At 42.7% G+C, this 16,989-nt stretch overlaps 1 non-coding gene across 1 annotated transcript; it reads right to left on the bottom strand.

The window, feature by feature from the left end:
• Positions 1-16,595: 16,595 nt before the first annotated feature.
• On the bottom strand, positions 16,596-16,748 carry LOC119186913 (5.8S ribosomal RNA). Its single transcript, XR_012894609.1, has one exon. It is a non-coding gene; the product is annotated as a 5.8S ribosomal RNA (ribosomal RNA).
• Positions 16,749-16,989: the final 241 nt, after the last annotated feature.

Here is a 16,989-nt window from a genome sequence, read left to right on the forward strand (position 1 = left end):
TGAAGTCTTGTTCTGGCTGGCACCTTTGTACCACGTGTGTGTTTCGAGTGCCCGGCAGGACTGGAAGTTGATACACATGTGGTGCATGAGTGTAAGTGGGAGCCAGATTCTAGCGCTATGTTGACGACAGCTTAAGGCACAAATTCTGCCTTGTCACAGCCAAGGCACGCCGCACTTAACGCTTTCCGCTGTTCGCGTTTCTTTCAGTGAGATAATAGGTACCTGACGGAGTTGCTTTTGCAGTCTGCAATGCACGTGCTGCAGACATTCCGGACTGTCGAGGAAGGTGTCCTCGATGTCTCATACAAAATAAGCACAAAATGCCAGCAAAAAATCAGCGTGACACATGTTTACAGCTGGACTTGGTTTGTGAAGTTTCACGTTTGATTTGCAGAGCATCTGCTCGCGTGGCAGCTGAGGGTGTTGCTCCGCCGCTCTTGCAACAGATGGCGCCACGCGCTTTCTAACAAAGCAGCAAGCACTGAGCTTGCTGTGTTCTGGTGCATAGATCGCCTGGCTACCACCCTTTGTGACTCCTCATTCTATATTGTACCCAGTCAGTTGACACAAGTATAAGGATTGCCGAGAGATATGGGGTATGCTTCACAACAAGCTGACGTTAATCTCCCGCCAAGTGAAGCAGAAGCAGAGTCCGCTCCTTCAAAAGTACAGGCTGCAGAGCCCTCTCGTAGAGACAACCAGCGGATAAGTGATGACATACTAGAGGATGGTCAGGATTCTGATGATATTGTTACGGTGCGACGATCATGTGTGACGTCGCTTTTTCTGGCCCGAACTGTATCGTTCTTGGTTCGCTACGTCACTGCTTGCGACCGCTGCCAACGCCGCAAGCGCCCCTCTTTACTACCGTCTGGCCTCCTATAGCCCATTTACATACCGACGAAACCATTCTTCCGTGTTGGCCTTGACCTGTTGGGCCCGTTTCCTACGTCCACCTCCGGAAATAAATGGGTTGCAGTCACCACAGACTACGCCACACGCTTTGCCATCACTAAAGCACTGCCGACAAGCTGTTCCACTGACGTGGCTGACTTTCTCTTGAATGAAGTCATTCTTCATCATGGCACTCCGCGGCAGCTGCTTACTGATCGAAGAAGGTACTTTCTTTCACGTGTTGTGGATGACATTCTCCGCGCCTGCTCCACTGAGCACAAGTTTACCACCGCTTATCATTCACAGACAAATGGATTGACCGAGCATCTGAACCGAACCCTGACGCAGATGCTGTCAATGTACGTTTCATCAGATCACCGTGACTGGGACAAAGCCCTCCCCTTTGTCACGTTCGCGTACAATTCTTCACGGCACGACACAGCTAGTTATTCGCCATTTTATTTGCTATTTGGCCGACATCCAGCAATACCATTTGACACGATCCTTCTATGGGCTGCCCCCTTGTCTACTGAGTACGCCAGCGATGTCGTTTCTCGAGCCCATGCAGCCTGTCAGCTTGCCCGTGATCGGCTGCACTTGTCGCAAGCACACCAGAAAGACCGCTATGACAGTCGCCACCAAAACGTGCACTTCTCGCCGGGGTCTCTGGTACTTCTCTGGACACCAAACCGCCAAGTCGGCTTATCAGAGAAGCTGCTATAACTCTACCATGGCCCCTACAAAGTGTTACGACCACTTAGTGACGTGAGCTACGAGATCGCACCCCTAAACAATGCCTCTTCGACCACCTCACTCCAGGCAGACGTTGTACACGTTTCCAGACTCAAACCGTACCACCCTCCTCGTTCGTCGCCACCGTACTAAGCGCCGTGACGGCGCTTCCGCCGCAGGAGTGTGATGTTACCGTGCATCATCGACAGGAGCAAGGGTCGCGCTTAGCGAAGATGAAGAAGACGCCTGTGCGTTAGGCGCTTATTTTTTATTATTTTTATTTAAGTATACTGCAGACCTTCTCGGTCCAAGCAGGAGTGGTACATAGGATATACAAACAAAGATGTCACGTACAGAACGGCACCGACACAATTCAAGAAGAAGAAAGAAAAAACTATTGAATTCCAAGTAGCCAAAACAACAGTGTCATAATGCAACGTTCGGAATCATGCTAAAAGGACAAACCAGTCAAAGGGAAAAAAACTGCTCACAATAAATCCCTATTCGTACATTTGCGTCTATTGTTCAAAACCTATAGTTTTAATCTTTTCAATAAAGGATTCTATGGTGTCACCGTTCACAGCTATTAATGGAAGTTGATTCCAATATGCAATTGATGACGGAAAAACAGAGTTTTTGTGAATGTTGTTGTGACTTGTGGGCAGTCGTATTGTCTTATTGTGGTTAGTTCTCGTGGAATGCCTGAAAGGTTCAAGAAGATAGTCTGATCTGGATATTGTATATTTCCCATGATAAAGAAGATACAGGAATTTAAGTTTAGAATGTATTCTCCGTTCGGAAAGGCAATGAAGTTCGGCTTTTTTACGTAGATTAGTAACACTGGTATACCTGGAGTAATCGGAAAACACAAATCGAACTGCTAAGTTTTGCACTCGCTCAATTTTTCTAATGAGAAATTTATGATGTGGACTCCAAATTATATCGGCGTATTCTAGTGCTGGTCTAATCAGGGTCTTATAGGCGGTTAGCTTTACTGCAGGGGGAGTGTTACGGAGTTTTCTCTTTAGGAAGCCCAATTTACCTTGCGCTTTCGAACAAATAGCAGTTATATGAGGATATCAATTAAGGTTGGGTGTTAATGTAACTCCCAAATATTTAACTTGATTGCTTTTGGTAATTTATAAATTGTCTATTTATAAGCAAATTTGAGTGGTTTTTTCTTATTCGTGAAAGTTATGGCAACAGTTTTCCGCGCGTTCAATGTCATTCCCCACTGGGAACACCAGGCTTGAATTTTTGTTAATGAGTGATTAAGGTTAATCTGGTCCTCAGTTCGATTTACCCTTGTGTACACAACGCAGTCATCTGCGAAAAGCCTTATTTGAACGGGTGAGTCAATGACCATAGGAATGTCGTTGATGTAGATAAGAAACAAAATTGGTGCTAAGACTGATCCTTGTGGTACGCCCGAAAGGACGTTCAGGCGGTTTTACGTGTGGTTGTTCACAGCGACAAACTGCTTGCGGTTGTGTAGATATGATGCTATCCATGTAATAATATTATCTTCAATACCAATTGCATGCATTTTAGTTATTAGATCAGGGTGGCGAACGACGTCAAATGCTTTTGCGAAATCTAAGAAAACGGCATCTATTTGTCCTCCTTCATTCAGTGCATTCGCAATGTCGTTGGTAATCTCGGCTAGCTGCGTGACTGTCGATAAGCCAGATCGAAATCCATGTTGCCTATAGTAGAGTAGGTTGTTAGTTTCTAAATGTGTCATAAGGGCTTTAAAAATTAAATGCTCTAATACCTTGCAACACGTGCTGGTTAATGAGACCGGGCGGTAGTTACTGGATTGTAATTTAGAACCGGATTTATGTATTGGAATAATCTTTGCCATGCGCCAGTCATTAGGGATTGTCTGCGTAACTATTGAAGTGGTGTAGGTTTTATGTAGATATCGGCTTATCCAGTCAGCATAATTATTAAGAAAGGTGTTCGAAATATTGTCTGGGCCTGGAGACTTCTTAGTGTCAAGGTTGCAGAGCAGGCACTGAACACCTTTATTAATCTGCAATTCTGGCATAGGGTTAATTAAAGGATATGATGGTAAAGATGCTCCAGAGGACCCATGCGTGAAAACTGAGTGAAAGAAGGCATTTAATTCATCGGCTATCTGGTCTGGTTGCGTGATAATTTTGTTGCACGATGTGAGCTGCGTAATATCAGAATGCTGCTTAGACAAGTAGCGCCAAAACTTTTTTGGCTCAGACTGCATGAATGATGGAAGCGTGTCAGAATGGAATCTAGACTTAGCGCTGCGAATTTTGTTGTTCAGTGTAGCGATAAGGCCTTGTAGTTGATCAGATTTTCCGGCCTTGCGTCGCCTTTTAATCTTCCTTTTTAAATGTATGATCTCCCGCGTCACCCACGGATAATCGCGGTCAACGCGTTTTCTTTTTAAAGGCACGTGACGAGCTTCACAATCGCCCACGATATCTTTAAAGCATGTCCACAGTTCGTCCACGTTGTTAATTTTATCGAAAACAGAAAACGACGATTCTAAGTGGGCGAAGATAGCAGCGTGATCTGCACGTGTATAGGCCCTGAAATAAGTAGCTCTGGATTCCTTTGTTTTTTGAACTAGTGTTAAAGGACACGAAAGAGAAACAATCTTGTGGTCGGAAATCCCATCTTCAACACTTATACAACAGTTTTCAAGGGAATTACTTACAAACATGAGATCAAGCACAGATGAACAAGAACCTACAATACGCGTAGCACTAGATACTAGTTGTGACAATGAGAAACTAAACGCTGTTAGCAACAATGATTCCGCACTTGCTACCTCTCGGTGATCATGACCCAATTCATGCCAGTTAATTCCTGGCAAATTAAAATCTCCGCATAAAATTATCTTCGAACGTGAATTTGTGTGTTGTGCAATATAGTCGTGCATAATCTCTAAATATTCAGGGGAAGAGTTTGGTGGACGATACACTGCGCCCAAGAATATGCTTTTTCCATAGAAATTGATCCGGCACCACACACTTTCATGGTTGCTAATATCCTCTAAACGGGAAAACTTCACATTCTTTTTTATAGCTATCGCTACTCCGCCGCCTCTTGTTGTTCTGTCTTTGCGGATTAATTTGTATGAGGAGGGGACAACCTCATAATCAAGCACGCCTTCGTGCAACTAGCTTTCTGTAATAACTAAAATATGTGGATTGTGGTTTAGTACTAGGCTTTCCAAAAGAGTTAATTTGTTTAAAACGCTGCGTGCGTTAAGTGATACAATTCGAAGGGTTTTAGAACGCTCCCGTCATTTCTTCGTTTGAATTTCCGGCTGCCTTTGCGCAGGCGTAACTGATTTTGTCATTCTAACCCTTCGATTGTGATGCGAATCCCAGATGAACAGTTTTCCGTCCACTTTTAATTTGTCATAAATTAGCGACACTTTTAAGCCTTTGGCCCTTTCCTGTGTTGCAGAATGCCAAAGTTTCTGTCGTTTATCACGCACTATTTTTGAAAAATCCTCCGAAATTGCTATTTTCGTTCCTTCCAGTTTTCTGCAGCAGGACAAAATTCTGGTTTTTTCTGCAAAGTCATAAAGTCGAAGGATAATCGGACGGTGGCGTTCTTTATGATAATTTCTCATTCTATGAATCCTTTCTAATGACTTTACTTCTATTCCTAATACTTTCTGGAATACTTCTTGCTTAACTGTGACCTCCAGTGACTTCCAATCTTCGTCTATTCTTCATTAATACCGTATATTACGAGATTGTTGCGTCTGTTCCTATTTTATAGGTCGTCTACTTTGGCCGATAGTTCAAGAAGTTGGATGTTTGAGCTGCTACAGGCTTCCTCACATACCGTCAACTTTTGTTCAAGCATTTGCAGGCGACATATTTCCTTTTCAATAGACGTAACCCTTTCTTGAACGTTGGTCACCGCAGATTCGACTCTTTTTAGGTCGGAAGTCAATTCTTTCAAAGATTTGGTAGTTTCCCTTTGCTGTTTCAAAATTTTTTTCAGTAGGTCGTTAGTCGAACTGGATTCAGACTCTGAGTCTGATGTTGGCCCCGGATTGGTTTCTATATCACCAGCGGTTAGTAACAGCAACTTGATAACATCAGCACAATCTTTGACAGTTTCAAGAAGAAAATGTGGACTTGGCAGCACCATCAAGGTCGGGGAGTCATCTCGAATGGAAGAAGTGTATTGCACACTAACCTGGATAACGAACAGTAGAGGGATTAGCATCCTGTCCTTTCTGGTGCAACCAAGTCCACTGAAAGATCCGTCGTTGCGCCCGGTATTTATACGGTCGAGATGAGGGCCTTCTGTTGACGTCACTGTGTCAGTCCGCCACTGTCTGCGCAGTATGCTTTCGTTGATGTCGGGTGGTAGCAGTTTCGTTGCGTCCATGGCGCATTGGTCCGGCGCAGGTGTTGTGTTGACTTGCAAACTGGCTGGATCACCGGCCTCAGCGATATGCCCCGTAGAGCACAAAGCGACCTGGATAACGAACAGTAGAGGGATTAGCATCCTGTCTTTTCTGGTGCAACCAAGTCCACTGAAAGATCCGTCGTTGCGCCCGGTATTTATACGGTCGAGATGAGGGCCTTCTGTTGACGTCACTGTGTCAGTCCGCCACTGTCTGCGCAGTATGCTTTCGTTGATGTCGGGTGGTAGCAGTTTCGTTGGGTCCATGGCGCATTGGTCCGGCGCAGGTGTTGTGTTGACTTGCAAACTGGCTGGATCACCGGCCTCAGCGATATGCCCCGTAGAGCACAAAGCGACCTCTCGGCGCTTGGCCGAGAGGCAACTCAGACATCTTGTTCGGCAGCCGATTCTCGGTGGACGCTATCCTGTGAGCCTAGACCTTGCCCCGTCACAATATAGACATGGAGATTAATCCCTAAAAGGCACTGTTTTCAAAAACATAGGGTGTCCAAAACATTCAAAAGGCAAAAATACTAAAATGACAACATATTGAAAAGTGGTTTTCTTAAAGAAAATGTTTTAGATAAGGTTGTTGCCGAAACAATTCTTTCAAAATTATAGGTTCCCTCAAAATAATTCATGGTAACTGTCGATATATTCATTCAGCTAGTACAGATTTATTGTATTTGTTTTGTTGATTCACTCCAGACAATATCGCACTGCAAGAAACGTGGCTGTCAGCACATTATTTTTTTACTTACCTAATTTTTGGTCTTTCTGCCACGATCGCCCATCCAACGGTGGATGTTTAGCGTTCTTTGTCCATATTACAATTACTTCAAAGGTCAGAACTTCGTACAAAGGTATATTCCTCAAATGCGAAACTTTCGGTTTGACACGAAACTTTCGGTTTTTCAGTTTAGATATTCCCTTGCCTGGATGCTGACCCATCTCTCTAGTAAACCTTTACTTTCCTGTGAGCGTAATGTCTGTTGTCTCAGGAACTCCACAAAACCAACAGTTTAGGGAAGCAGGTAGACCAGCTCTATGTAAATAAAAATTGAGATAAGAAGTTTGACAGCTCAGCGTACTAATCACGACTTCAACTACACTCGTGTCACATATTTTACTGTTCCAACGAAGACCTAGGTGTCGAAATTCAAATGTGTTTAATATGGATGGCAAAGAAACTTCTTCGAACATCATTTTACTCCTAAATCTAGCCCCGATAACGAATTGAGATGCTGGTAATATGTGAATAACCAGGACATTTACCGATGACTTAGCTAATGCATACGCCATTTCATTGAGTAATAGTCCCTTATGCCTTGGTACCTAAACCAATTTAATGAACAGTATATACACTGGAACAAATGATGGGAAAGTATCTAGCCTCACCACCGTGGTGATGTAGTGGCTAAGGTACTCGGTCGCTGACCCACAGGTCGCGGCATCGAATCTCGGCTGCGGCGGCTGCATTTTCAATGGAGGCGAAAATGCTGTAGGCCGGTGTGCTCCAAAATTATCGCACAAAAACTCTGGTACTATAATGGGTAAAACTTCTGGAGTACGTAGTAAAAATTACCAGTATAGAATAGGGGCGAATATTCCTATATCACATTTTTATTCATTTTGCGAAGCATCCGTTACAATGACTGCCTTTATTGGTGAAGAAACCAGATAATCAATCAAAATAGAACTTAAAATGCGGTCTGACATGAGTTTTGCTTGTTTTGGAAAAAAATCATCAAGCTGTATTTCGTTAGAGCTGCTGTAATCACTGATCGGATATGCGGCACTAATATGGACATTTAGGTTGTAAAGAAAGCTCTGTATATGGAGAACTTGAGGCGTGTAAAATCTCGGCCAAAGTGCTCCAAAAAAACAAATCTGGCTTAAAATTAAGAACTGTTCCGAAACGCCTTATTGGTGATTCGTAAAGCTTCGAAAATGATTGTACCGCCAACAAATTGAAGCGCGAATCATGTGATGGGAGCCTAGTTTTCATATACCAGTAATTGTTAAAAAAAATTAGGAAGGTATGAACACACACGCAAGGCTTTCCTCTCGAGCATTAAAAGAGGGTGAAGCGTATAAGCAGGAGTTCCAGCCTATAATATTCATCCAAATTCAAGGACCAGCCCAACGTACATGCAGTATACTGATAAGGCGTTTGCATTCGCATGCCAAATCGACTACGACTAAACTTGCGTAACAAACCGACCACCCAAACACCCTTTAATGATATGTATTTGATCTGTGCCTTCCAAGACATGGAGCGACCGTCTGGCACACCAAGGTATTTCATTTGCTTTAGTCGAGAAATATACTATAGATGGTATGTAAGCGAAATATGAACAGGGTCTTTCAAAGAAAATGGCAGTAAGCAGCCTTTTCGCACATTCAGATGCAGATGTATTTCATCAAGCCACCCTTCTAGAGCTGATAAGTATGACTGTAGCCACTGACATAGATTGTGAATATTTTCGGGCACTGCAAAAGAAGCGATGTCATCCGCATAAACATGTGTGTGTACATCCTGATGTCTTTGTATAGAACTCATAAGTATATTAAATAAAACGGGAGAAAGGACGGCCCCTAACGGATCGCCTGTTGTTTGCGCGTACGTATACAGACGAAGAAATGCTGCTTTGGGAACAGTAGAACGTCCTACTTTGCGAAGCCCTCAGTTCACGCCAAATGTATCTTGGGAACTTCCTGTTGGGAAGGTAATAATTAACACTGCATGCTCAACGCTGTCGTACGCTTTCGCGATGTCCAACTTAACTAAAAAGGCATATTTCTTTTCACGCCGAGCTAACTGCATGTGACACTGAATACCTATATGCGCTAGCCATATCGAGCACCCTGATTTGAAGCCAAATAGAGACATATTAAGAACATTTTTCTTGTCAATGAACGTTATTATACGAATGATAACCACTCCTTCAACTAATTTCACAAAATTTGTGGTTAGCGCAATGCACCTAATGTTGACTGGTTCATACCCTTTATATCAATTTTTAGGCAGTGGTATCACCTTGACCATTTTCCAAGCTGGAGGAAGCCATGCCATGGTTATGGAGTAGTTGATAACATCTAATAATCTCTTGAGATTCAACAGTTTTAACATGGCCGACGTGGCTCCGCCAGGGCCTGGAGCCGCTGGTGGAATACCATATATATCCTCTGTTAATTCAGAACTGTAAATATCAATGAAGTCGTTCTCAATGGGGGCACGATTAGGCGGTGAGAATACCTTGGACAAAAGGCGCTGTTCTTAGCTCCTACCATATATATATAATGAGTCTTCAATTTTCTCGGAGGCAAATTAATAAAGTGTGTGCTCATAACTTGTGGTATCATTTTTTACGAAGAAATCTATTGAGTTCGCGCTGATTTTTTTATTTAAATAGATACTCGAGCATCCAAATGTCATAATTTTCTTTGTTCGCGAAACTGTTTTTTTAGAAGCTTTAGCATAACACTGCTAATTCTTCCAGTTTTGAGGGCATTGATTTAATAACAGTTTTGCCAGGCTGCCTTTCTACGCCTGCAGTCCCTGGAGCAATCATCATTCCACCACGGTGAATTGCCGTTCTGCTTAACAAATGTCACCGTAAATTCAGATTTTTCGCGGGAATTCTATATAACTGTACAAATATTCATAACTTCTGCCTTCGTGCTTGTATCTGATAGAGAAGTTAGTGAAGAAAGCAAGCCCTCTTTAAATTTAGTATAATTTATAAACGTATGTTCATTGGAAGCTGCGAATACCACCGGACTTTTTATTTCATAATAATCGGTATATGATCACTGTTTGTTGCGCAGTTAACTACAGACCAACCCGAAACATTAAGGCAGATGCTTACAAAAGTAAGATCCAATGAAGAAAATGTGTTACCTCTCAAGTACGTTAAGCTTCCTGAATTTAAACAGGTGAGGTTGTTATCTTGGGACCAGTCCCACAAACAGTTACCACACGCATCCGTTTTTACACCCCATGTGACATGATGAGCGTTAAAATCTCCTGCCAATAAAATATTTCTTCCACACGTGCCACTTAGGGTGTCCAATGGCCGGGTATCATGCACGCCTGACGCAAAATAAACAGTGGCTATTGTAAATGTCTGACGAAAAGGCAGAGTTATTTTTATAGCTAAAATTTCAAATTCTGGGCACATTAACTTTAACGCCCCCCTTGGTTCTCAACTGACTTAAAAAAATTGCGGAATAAAAAGAAAAGGTTGTTCCGTCAGGCAAAGCAGACTAATTCGTTAGCCCGTTGGCACGTGTACAAATCTGTCCTTTCCGATTACAGAGCAGCTATCAAGGAAGCCAAGCGCGTTTTTCTTAATAATACCCTTCCCTCAATTCTTGTAACCAACCCTTCTAAGTTTTGGAAAACTGTTAAACCTAGGGAAAAGAAAAACATTTCGCTTATGAACTCAGACGGGCAGCCAGTTCGCTGTGAAGAGTGTTGCATTGCATTAAATGATTTTTTTGTTACTTCTTTTTCAAGTTGTTCTGCTTCTGCGTTGCCGCAAATGCCTAGTCGTGATTTTTTACCCATGTATCCTGTTACCGTTGATGCCGTTGGAGTGCAAAATTTAATTCACAAGCTTAAGTTATCCTCTTCTTGTGGCGTAGATGAAATCAACTCAAAGTTTCTAAAAAACACTGCATTGTATTCATCAATTTACTTGTCCTTAATCTTTTCGCAATCTATTCAGACCTCCACTTTGCCGCTTGACTGGAAAGTGGGGAAGGTGGTCCCTCTGCACAAATCTGGTAACACACAGTCTCCTCTCAATTACAGACCGATTTCCCTAACTAGTGTTCCTTGTAAAATGTTAGAACATATAATTTACTCCAACCTTGTCTCATTCCTAGAATCAAATTCTTTTTTTACTCCCTACCAGCACGGATTCCGAAAAAGTTACTCATGTGAAACCCAACTTCTTTATTTTACTAATGACATAGCATCGGCTTTAGATCGCGGCTCACTTGTGCATTGCATTTTTCTTGACTTTCAAAAAACTTTCGATAAAGTACCTCACCCATTACTCCTCCTGAAAATTAGTGCCTTAAACATTGACCCGAACATTCTTAAATGGATTGAATGCTTTCTGACTAATCGCACTCAGTTTGTAACAACTAATGGCTATAACTCACCTCTTTCTAAAGTAACATCCGGCGTACCCCAAGGTTCCGTTTTAGGCCCTTTACTTTTTCTTATATATATTAATGATCTCCCAGGCAGCATTAACTCCGCTATTAGGTTATTTGCAGATGATTGTGTAATTTACCGCGAAATAAACAATGAATATGATAACCAATTTCTACAGTCAGACCTTGACACTGTCTCAACCTGGTGCAATAAATGGCTTATGACTCTCAACTCTAACAAATCTAAATGCATGTCAATAACCCGGCGATCTATTTCTCCCCCCTGTACCTACAGAATTAACGCCGTTCCCCTCCAGCATGTCTCTTCATATAAGTACCTCGGCGTTTACATTACCAACAATCTATCTTGGCACACGCATGTTACCTACATCTGTAATAACGCTAACCGAACGCTAGGATACTTACGCCGCAACTTTTCTCGCGCTCCGCTGTCCCTCAAAATTCTATTATACCGATCACTAATTCGCCCAAAGCTTGAGTACGCATCCGCTATATGGGATCCCGTGCAGCAAAATTTAATTAACGCGTTAGAATCTGTTCAGAACCGCTCAGTTCGGTTCATTTGTTCTAATTATTCCCGTACTGCTAGCATATCAGAAATGAAATCTAACCTTGACCTACCCAATTTAACTGTCCGGAGGAAACTGGCGCGACTGCATTTTTTTCATAAGATATTTTTTCACAATCCATCAATGAAGCGAGACCTCATTTCACAACCGTCATACCACTCATCGCGCATTGATCATCAGCATAAGGTTGCCATTCCGTTTTGCCGCACCAAATTCTTTTCAGCAACCTTCTTACCGAAAACAGCCGCCGATTGGAACCACCTTCCCTCTTCCGTTGTAACAATAACAGACCCTTTGTTATTCAAGACTGCAATTTCTCAGCAATGCTTGTAACTATACGCAGTTTCCATTATCTATCTTTGTCTTGTATGTGCTTGAATTCTTATACATTTTTAGTTGACTTATGTTGCCTTCCTGATTTGCGCATCTGACACTTGTTTCTTTATTTTGTCTTTTTTTTTCTTTTTCTTCTTGTGTGTGCACTTCAATCTAACAGGTTCTTTAAGGCGTCGGTCAAACAATTGGAAAACAATAAGAGACTACTCACGCGGCGATTATGACTCAATCAACAGTGAACTCGAATCGAATTTTGAGAGCTTTGCTAATGGCTTCTTTGATCGCAGCGTTCAACAAAACTGGAACTTGTTCAAAATGAAAGTTGAATCTTTAATCACGCGATACAATCCCACATACGTTATCAAGGGTCGCCAACGCCCCCCTTGGTTCTCAACTGACTTAAAAAAATTGCGGAATAAAAAGAAACGGTTGTTCCGTCAGGCAAAGCAGACTAATTCGTTAGCCCGTTGGCACGTGTACAAATCTGTCTTTTCCGAATACAGAGCAGCTATCAAAGAAGCCAAGCGCGTTTTTCTTAGTAATACCCTTCCCTCAATTCTTGTAACCAACCCTTCTAAGTTTTAGAAAACTGTTAAACCTAGGGAAAAGAAAAACATTTCGCTCACGAACTCAGACGGGCAGCCAGTTCGCTGTGAAGAGTGTTGCATTGCATTAAATGATTTTTTTGTTACTTCTTTTTCAAGTTGTTCTGCTTCTGCGTTGCCGCAAATGCCTAGTCGTGATTTTTTACCCATGTATCCTGTTACCGTTGATGCCGTTGGAGTGCAAAATTTAATTCACAAGCTTAAGTTATCCTCTTCTTGTGGCGTAGATGAAATCAACTCAAAGTTTCTAAAAAACACTGCATTGTATTCATCAATTTACTTGTCCTTAATCTTTTCGCAATCTATTCAGACCTCCACTTTGCCGCTTGACTGGAAGGTGGGGAAGGTGGTCCCTCTGCACAAATCTGGTAACACACAGTCTCCTCTCAATTACAGACCAATTTCCCTAACCAGTGTTCCTTGTAAAATGTTAGAACATATAATTTACTCCAACCTTGTCTCAATCCTAGAATCAAATTCTTTTTTTACTCCCTATCAGCACGGATTCCGAAAAAGTTACTCATGTGAAACCCAACTTCTTTATTTTACTAATGACATAGCATCGGCTTTAGATCGCGGCTCACTTGTGCATTGCATTTTTCTTGACTTTCAAAAAGCTTTCGATAAAGTACCTCACCAATTACTCCTCCTGAAAATTAGTGCCTTAAACATTGACCCGAACATTCTTAAATGGATTGAATGCTTTCTGAATAATCGCACTCAGTTTGTAACAACTAATGGCTATAACTCACCTCTTTCCAAAGTAACATCCGGCGTACCCCAAGGTTCCGTATTAGGCCCTTTACTTTTTCTTATATATATTAATGATCTCCCAGACAGTATTAACTCCGCTATAAGGTTATTTGCAGATGATTGTGTAATTTACCGCGAAATAAACAATGAATATGATAACCAATTTCTACAGTCAGACCTTGACACTGTCTCAACCTGGTGCAATAAATGGCTTATGACTCTCAACTCCAACAAATCTAAATGCATGTCAATAACCCGGCGATCTATTTCTCCCCCCTGTACTTACAGAATTAACGCCGTTCCCCTCCAGCATGTCTCTTCATATAAGTACCTCGGCGTTTACATTACCAACAATCTATCTTGGCACACGCATGTTACCTACATCTGTAATAACGCTAACCGAACGCTAGGATACTTACGCCGCAACTTTTCTCGCACTCCGCTGTCCCTCAAAATTTTATTATACCGATCACTAATTCGCCCAAAACTTGAGTACGCGTCCGCTATATGGGATCCCGTGCAGCAAAATTTAATTAACGCGTTAGAATCTGTTCAGAACCGCTCAGTTTGGTTCATTTGTTCTAATTATTCTCGTACTGCTAGCATATCAGAAATGAAATCTAACCTTGACCTACCCAATTTAACTGTCCGGAGGAAACTGGCGCGACTGCATTTTTTTCATAAGATATTTTTTCACAATCCATCAATGAAGCGAAACCTCATTTCACAACCGTCATACCACTCATCGCGCATTGATCATCAGCATAAGGTTGCCATTCCGTTTTGCCGCACGAAATTCTTTTCAGCAGCCTTCTTACCGAAAACAGCCGCCGATTGGAACCACCTTCCCTCTTCCGTTGTATCAATAACAGACCCTTTGTTATTCAAGACTGCAATTTCTCAGCAATGCTTGTAACCATACGCAGTTTCCATTATCTATCTTTGTCTTGTATGTGCTTGAATTCTTATACATTTTTAGTTGACTTATGTTGCCTTCCTGATTTGCGCATCTGATACTTGCTTCTTTATTTTGTCTTTTTTTCTTGTGTGTTATATATGTTGTACCCACCCCCTCTGTAATGCCCTACGGGCCCTGAGGGTATTCTAATAAATAAATAAATAAATATATGTTGTACCCACCCCCTCTGTAATGCCCTACGGGCCCTGAGGGTATTCTAATAAATAAATAAATAAACGTTACCTTAGCTTTATGGCAACGATTGCTGATAACAATGTCATTATTCCACTACCTCTCAAAGGGTGGTCTAGCCTGAACGAAGGGTAATTCTTGACATAAAAGCTGTTGTCTGGATCGAGCCATGTTTCTTGTAACAAAATTAAATCACGATTCAGCTGAGTATCAAGTAAGTGTAAATCACTAATTGCAGCAAATATTGAACGACCATTGCACTGTAAAACTTTTAAAAATGCTATTTTGTTGAAGTAGTCTTTGCGGAGATATATATATATGTATATATATATATATATATATATATATATATATATATATATATATATATATATATATATATATCAAAACCTTTATTTGAAAAAAAACAAGGAAAAAATAGATACGGGGAGCATGTGGGTGGGGCCCCTATTCCAGGGCTCCACTGGCTTTAGCAGCCTGCTGCGCCTGGTCGAGGAGCGCTAGTGGCACTCTCAGATCCTCGCTGGTGAGCAAAGTCTCCCACTGCTTCCTTGCGGAAATTTCGCTGGCTATTTGCGGCGAGTTAATTTCGGTTGGCCTTTTCCGACAATCCCACGTTATGTGGGCGAGAGTGGGCCTGCCTCCGCACCACGGACAACTATCGCTGTACATCGCAGGGTGAATGGCGTGCTTCAACGAAAGATTTGGATATGTGTTTGTTTGTATACGCCGCCAGTTATAAGAATTCTGGTCCCGTAAAGCTGTCTGTGGTACACTGTACCGTCGTCGCTCAAGCCATTGGTTTTCAAGGATATCTCGTGGTAAAAAGGGACTGTCGTCGGAGTGGTAAGCCGTTCGGTTGATTAAAGCACAAGCTGCGCCGTCCGCTCGCTCATTGCCATCGAGTCCCGTGTGACCCGGGCACCTGATGATAGCATGTTCATGCGTTAGGTCCGGTCCTAATAGGCGAATGGTGTTGTGTGGTAGTCTTCCCGTGAAAAAGAGTCTACATGCGACCATGGAATCGGTGAGAACAAGGGAAGATCGTCCCAGAATATCCTTAGCTTAAATAGCAAGCGCGATACCTAAAGCCTCAGCGTTATTCGCGGAGACGGCTCGTGCCATGGCGCAAGTCGAAATGCTTTGACCCGGGGCCGCTTCGACGACTGCGAGCACGTACTTGTTCGTGCCGCATAGGGCGACATCTGCGTACACCGTGTCCGGATTGTTCCCGAATTGCCGCTGTAGCTTGCGAGCTCCTGCACTCCTACGACCTTTTTGATATGGGGGGCTCATGTTTTTGGGGATAGGGCATACTAGAATATTTTCACGTAGCTGTTTAGCCATGGACTCCAGTTCATCTCCCACATACTGAGAATGAGCTGGGTAACCCACACGGCGTAGCAATTTTCTCCCAGTAGTGGTTAAGTTAAGCCTCTCCCGTTGAGAAATGAGCACCACTGCGCATAACTCCTCATAATGATTGTGTATGCCGAGGGCTTCGAGGCGTTCTGTGGACGCTCCAAGTGGTGGGCCGAGAGCCACTTTGTACGATGTTCGTATCAACGCATCTAGGGCCTTTAAATCAGTTTTATTGATCTCCTGGAAAGGAAGACTATATGTTATACGACAGAGGACAAAAGCCTGAACCAGCCGGAGCGTCTCAGCTTCCTTGAAAGCTTTTTGGTGATACGTGAATCTATAAATCATACAGGAGATCTCATTCACCGTTGTTTTGCGAGTTTTTATTGTGTGGTCCACTCGCTTGTTGCTTTGTAGTCACAGTCAGAGGACTCGCATTTTCTGTACCTTTTTTAATCTTGTGGTCTCCTAGTAAGTAGTTGACCGGCTCTTGAATGCGGCGGCCTCTGCCTCGGATTCTAATAAATTTACATTCATTTATTTTTTGTTTATTTTATTTACACTCATACCCACAGCGCCATTTAGGCATTACAGTGTGGGAGACGAAGCCAAGGGAAGACCCAAGGCCGCAATGAGCGTTCAAAGAATCAGGGCTCAGTGTTCCCTGCAATTCACACCAAGTCTCGCAGCTGGCTGCGTTCTTCATCGACACGAGAACCGAGTGATCCACCGCTTAGAGTCGTGAAAATTATCGGGAGCACAGCTCATTCCGCTCTGATAAGCGAAGTCGTCAACAGCGGCCACTGCGTCTTGTAGGATTTGCTCTTTTTGTCCCAAAGAGCCACTGTTGGCCCATAGGGTAATATTATCCGCATAGAACGCGTACCTTAGCCCTGAAACGCTGTCTAGTCTTTTTGCTAAGCGTCTCATGCCGATGTTGAAGAGAAGAGGAGATAGTATCGCCCCTTGTGGTGTGCCTCTA

This window comes from Rhipicephalus microplus, chromosome 3, assembly GCF_043290135.1.
Source record: "Rhipicephalus microplus isolate Deutch F79 chromosome 3, USDA_Rmic, whole genome shotgun sequence".
NCBI classification, from domain to species: domain Eukaryota; kingdom Metazoa; phylum Arthropoda; class Arachnida; order Ixodida; family Ixodidae; genus Rhipicephalus; species Rhipicephalus microplus.